Below are 6,185 nucleotides of genomic sequence, written 5' to 3'. Positions count from 1 at the left end.
AATTGGAAGCGTATGAAATGACCTTTTTGCCATCTTTATTTGGTTTTTCTTTTTCTTTTTATTAAATGTATATTTATCTGAAAATTAATTAAATGAAAAAGAAAAGAAATATAACCTTACCCCACCCAACTCCTTTTATATATATATATATATATATATATATATATATATATATATATATATATATATATATATATATATATATATATATATATATATATATATATATATATATATATATATATATCCCACACCCTCTCTCTAAACCATCGCCAAAAATATTGGAACATCATCGAAGCTGTAACCACTACCGGAGTGACCATCGTAGGAGATTTGGAACACCACCGACTTTATCTTGTTCCTTGTACGAAGATGCCAACGACCCGCCATCCTCCCTCCCTAACGACTATGTGGCGGCGCTGAACTCTACCTCATCGATGATGACGACTTCCTCTCCCTCTTGTTCCGATAATGGCTTCGAGCTATGAGTTTGTACTGGAAGACAAAATAGATCCATTCACCATGCTCATAGACTTCATATCTATTCATATATGTGGCTTGATTTTCAGATATGTGGTTACCGTCATCTCTTTTTCTTCGTTGATTTTCCCTTCTTCTCCGGCGTTGCTGTCCTCACCCTTACATCTGGGTTTTGTGTGTTCATTAGATTTTATGTGTATGTGTGTGTGTTCGTCAGATTTTGTGCGTGTGTTTATTAGATTTCATGTGTGTGTGTGTGTTTTCATAAGATTTTGTGTGTGTGTGTGTTCATCAGATTTCGTGTGTGTGTGTGTTAATCTGATTTTGTGGGCGTGTATTAATTTGATTTCCTTTGTTTATGTGTGTGTTTATCTGATCAAATTTTGTTTGCATGTTCATCAGATCCGATTTTGTTTGTGGGATGATTTTTTGGTGGAGATGAAGTGACATAATAAGTTTAGGTGGAAATGGAAGTGGCAAACGGTGGTGGTGGCGGACAGTGGTGCTAGCAGAAGGTTGTTTTGAGTGTTCTTGAATTTAGGTGGAAATAAAGGTGGCAGATGGTAGTGGTGGCGTACTGTGGTGGTGGCGGACGACGGTGACGACGGATGATGGTGGTGACGTAAGATGTTCTTGAGTGTTCTTGTAGCACCTGACTCCTGGTATGTATTTTATTCTAGTATCTTGCATTTTGGAATTGGAATCGGCAAGTTGAGGTCCAAATCGTTGAGTCGGAGCGTATCGGACACAGACGTTTAATGACCTACTCGACGAGTCTGCGCCCGGACTCGGCGAGTAGGCGCTGCCTGGACAAAACCCTAATCTGAGGGTTTGCACCCTATTTAATCATCTCTTTCAGCCACCCCTCGTCCCTACTGCTCCCAGAAACCCCCATAGTAAACCCTAAGTGTTTTGGTGCAACATCTAAGACTTTTGAGTGATTTTTGTGGGTTTTGACCTCAAGGAAGAAGATCATAGAAGGATCAAGGGCAGACTGAAGGATTTGAGTTTGGTTCATCATTTGCAGTCCTTAAAAGGTATAAAGTCTATACCTTGCTTGCTTGTTTGTTAGATCCCTTTTTGGGGAAGATTTACGGCTTTTTAAGTCATATGAGGTGGCCAACCATGATTGCAAACATGGTTGAGGGTCAAGAATTCAGATCTAAGTCTTGGGAGGAGTCACAAGGCAGATTTGGGTTGCTTTTGCACCCAAGGAAGGCCCCATGCAACATAAGAGCCATTTTAGAGCCTTTTTGGCTCAAAAGTCTCATGCATGCACGTAAAGTTCATAACTTTACGTGCTAGATCGAGCTTAGGGCTTGGATATATCATTTGGTCAAAGGTTATACATCAGAAATCGAGGATTTAGGGCATGGACGTTATCGACTCGGCGAGTCCGTTCTTGGGACTCGACGAGTCCAAGGCATAAAGTCTCATATCTGTTGAGGGTTAAAAGAATTCAGTTGGGTGTAGAAGGGTTGTAGAAGGTCCGAAGGAGTGACCCAACGTGTTGGACTTAGCCTTAGATCTGGAGTTCATGGGGCTCGACGAGTGCTAGAACAGACTCGGCGAGTCCAATGCAATCTCCTTATGGCTGAAGACGAACTCGACGAGTTGTTCATATAAACTTGGCGAGTCAAGGATAGGACTTGTTCATCTGATGGAGGTGAAATCGACGAGTTGTTCATACAACTCGATGAGTCGGATGAAGGTTCATTCGATGTTCATATCGAAGAGGAACTTGTCAAGTCGTTGCCAAACTCGACGAGTCGAGTCGTGAATAAGGACGAGTAAAGGGTAGGGACTCGACGAGTTGACGGCCCAACTCGGCGAGTCGGGTCAACTGGAAGTTGACTTTGACTTGGACTTGGTTGGGGGTAAAATAGTCATTTTACCCTAAGAGTAGATATCAGATTCTGACTGAGTGTTTTGTGGGGATTATAGCCGGAGGATTTCCGGAGCAGCAGTAGATAGAGGTTTCCCGCATAGTTTATCAGCAGCTACTCGTACGAGGTGAGTTACCTTCCAGTAGCAGTGGGTCTATGGCCACAATGCCGGCCCACCAGTAGGAGTTGTATGTTAGATGATTGTCTTTGTGATATCATCTAGGTTTGCTACTACCTGATATGTTATATGCTGGCATGATATGTTATATGTGATAATAGTAGAGTTCGGTTGTTAGGACTGAAGGGTAGGTCAGACACCCCAAATATGTCTGATAGTATGTGATGATATGTTTATATGCTGGCATGATATGTTATATGTGATAGTGGTAGTAGGAGGGGAATAGTCCCCAAGTTCGGTTGTTAGGACCGAAGGGGTAGTTCAGACACCCCATATATGTCTGATAGTATGTTTATGTTATGATATATGTAATAGTATCAGTAGGGGTGGAATAGTCCCCGAGGGTCGGTTGTTAGGACCGACGGGTAGGTCAGCACCCCAGAATGGCTTGACAAGGGTAGGACGGCACCCCAGAATGGCCGCATGGGAATGTCGGCACCCTAGAATGGCCATACGGGTTGGTCAGCACCCTAGAATGGTCGTACCGGGTAGGTCGGGCACCCCATAATTGCCCGGTAGTATGTATGCTATGTTATTGTATGGTATGTGGTACGATGGGGGAACTCGCTAAGCTCCATGCTTACAGTTTTCAGTTTTGTTTCAGGTGCCTCTTCAGCAAAGGGGAAGGTGCCGGCGCGGTAGCTGCACATCATACACACACCTCATATTCCGTATTATGAGTTTTCCTTGAGATTGTAATATGATATTATCACTACTTATGATTTAGATTTTCAGACATTATACACAATTTTATGAGATGTTATGATTTCACAATGTTTTCCTACGGATGTTTTAATTGAAGTAATTTATAAAAATGAAATTTTTGGACGTGAAAAATTGGGTTGTTATAGTTCTTGAATTTATGAATATGTTCATCAAACACAAACCCAAAGAGAGAAAGAGAGAGGTGGATATTTTCTTTTTTCTTTTTCTTTTTTGATTTTTGTAATAAAATAATTGAAAAATGGAAAATACCAAAGGAAAATTTGTCATTATAAAAAAGTATAAAACACTTTGGACCAAACTCACAACAAAATCAAAATTTTTGACCAGTGGCGCGAGTCCAAACTTTTTCGGACCAAACTCGCTAGTTGTGACATAACACAGAGACCATTCTTGCAATTTTTTCTATTAATTATGTAACAAGTTATTTATATAAAATGATAATAGGTAAACTATATTATATTAAAGAGTAATTTACACAATTCGTTCCTTATTATATTAAAGAGTAATTTACACGATTCGTTCCTTGTTCAAGTGACATGTTATGCGTTTAGTCCTTATTTTTAAAAATAACTTGGACCATCCCTTATATCATTAAAAATTGCAAGACACCCTTGACGACTCCCAAAACACCTCTGGTGATGCCATTAAACACTCACTCACCACTCTATGTAACAACCCTCTTTATCCTCTCGTTCTCCCTATCTCTCTATCGTACCCATGATATTTTACATAACCTTGACATCATGTTTTCAATTAACAACCATGAAATAATCAGAAACTCTATTTGAGGAATTATACAAGAACTTATTCATTGATCATAAAGTGTGGAAATAGAACGAGGATGAAATCTTTTTGGATCTGTGAACAAATGAATGTGTTCCAAATGATATTTCATAAAGCCAAATACCAATGTGAATGAAATCTTTCAGATCCGCAACGATGGGTTACGAGAGCCAATTTACAACAGTAGTTGATCAAATTTAGATGGTCTGCTTTGAAATATGGAGCAATCAAGGCCATGGCTTCGACTCCCAAATAAGAAACAAACCCAAAGAAGATGGTCATGGATTTGAAATGCGCCACCATAATCGAAACACATAGGGCTCACCATCACCTTAATCATTGTCGACCGCACCATCCCATACCTTGATTCCTCAGATTTCAAACAGAGATGGAGGTGTAGCTAGGGTTTTAAATGGAGATGGAGACAGAAAACAGTGGATTTTTTCTTCCTTTTTGCTCCGACAATGGCAACTACAACTATCTAGATTCAACAACTCCAAAGAAAAAGATGAGAAAGAAGGAAATGATGGGGTAGAAAGAAACAGGGGAATGGGTTGGGGTGTGTTTGGTGGTGATATTTTGATACGACCTCTTTGAGATGGTCAGTCTTTGGGAAAGAAACAGATTAGGAAGGAAGAATTTTTAAAACAATTTTTTGCATAAATCTTTCTGAACTTCCCATTACAAATTAAATGCTAAAAAAGATGATGTTGTGCTTGCTAAACTTATGGAACAAGAATGCAGTACTAAAAAGAAAATAACTAAAATTACTCCTAATATCATACATGCAGGTAATGTGGGCGATCTTGGGAAGTTATGGAGACTTGGTCATGGATGCCTCTTATTCTTGGTACCAAGCTGGTGGACGGATAACTCGAGTGGGCCAGGTACGTGTATGGGTCGTATCAATACCCCCTTCGCTAGCATGGACCTTGTCCTCGAGGTCAGGAAGTTGATAGTATTCTTGGTTTTCCCATGAAGATTATGTAGTATCACGTCTTTTCCACTTGACCAAGACTTGGGAAATTGTGCGATCATTTTTCATAGTGTTTCGGTGATCCAAGATGGATTACGGTTGGAGAAGAGGTATATCATCCACATATGAGGTGGGCAATGGCAGTGTAGTTGGAGTCGTCTCCCCATGACAGTCTCTAAGCAAGGAGACATGAAAAATGCGGTGGATTTTGGAACCTAGTGGTAATTCCAGACGGTATGCTACTTTGCTGATCCTTTCCAGAATTTTAATGAACTGAAGAAATGTTTTCTTAGCTTTTGAGATTCTCGTTTTTCGATTGAAATTGGTAATATACCCGTAAACAGAGGTTGACGAGGTCGCCAATCTAAAATTCTTTGTCAAGGAAATGCTTATTTGATTGATCAGTCATTCTTTGGCTAGTGCGCTTTAGTGTTTCTTAGAGGAGTTGCAACAACTATTGATGTCAAGCAAGGGTCTCTTCAATGGAGGCAATCAGATAGCTACCAATGGTGTACTGTGGAATAGTGGGGGTGAGCGCCCATAGAGAGCTTGATACAGGGTCATTTCTATGGCGTAACTCGTGTTATAATAGAATTTCACGAGATATAAATATTATATTAGGTGTCTAAGCCCATAACTAAAATTGGGATATACTTGAATTGATAGTAGCACTATCCTTTTGGGTTGCCCTTAACCCTAGCAATTGGACTTGATAATATTAGAGAGAGAGAGAGAGAGAGAATAATTTATTATGTGAATAATGAATTAAATAAATGGTATATTAATGTGTTATGAAAAATAATATATTAATTAGAAATCATATTATTTAATTAATAATTAATCAGAAATTAATTGGAATTGATTTTGGGATTAATTGGATTAATTAAAAGTATAGGCACTGTTTTGTTATTTATTAATAGTTGATAAAGGAAGGCTCTAGAACCTCTTGAAAAAGGTGGACGAAATATCTAGGGAAACCCTTGGACAAGGGGATTGGGCTGCTTGGTCACCAAGCAAAGGATCTAGGGCATATCTCTTTAACCTTAGCTTTGGATCCACGTTTCCTCAACTATATAAGGATTCCCCTAGCCTTGATTTCGTCCATGCCTTTCTTCCACAAGCATTGGATGAAATTCTCTCCTCTCTCCTAATGCAT

Source organism: Lactuca sativa, chromosome 4 (assembly GCF_002870075.4).
Source record: "Lactuca sativa cultivar Salinas chromosome 4, Lsat_Salinas_v11, whole genome shotgun sequence".
In the NCBI taxonomy this organism is placed as follows: domain Eukaryota; kingdom Viridiplantae; phylum Streptophyta; class Magnoliopsida; order Asterales; family Asteraceae; genus Lactuca; species Lactuca sativa.
The sequence above is the reverse complement of the archived record's forward strand: the minus strand, read 5'-3'. Positions refer to the sequence as shown.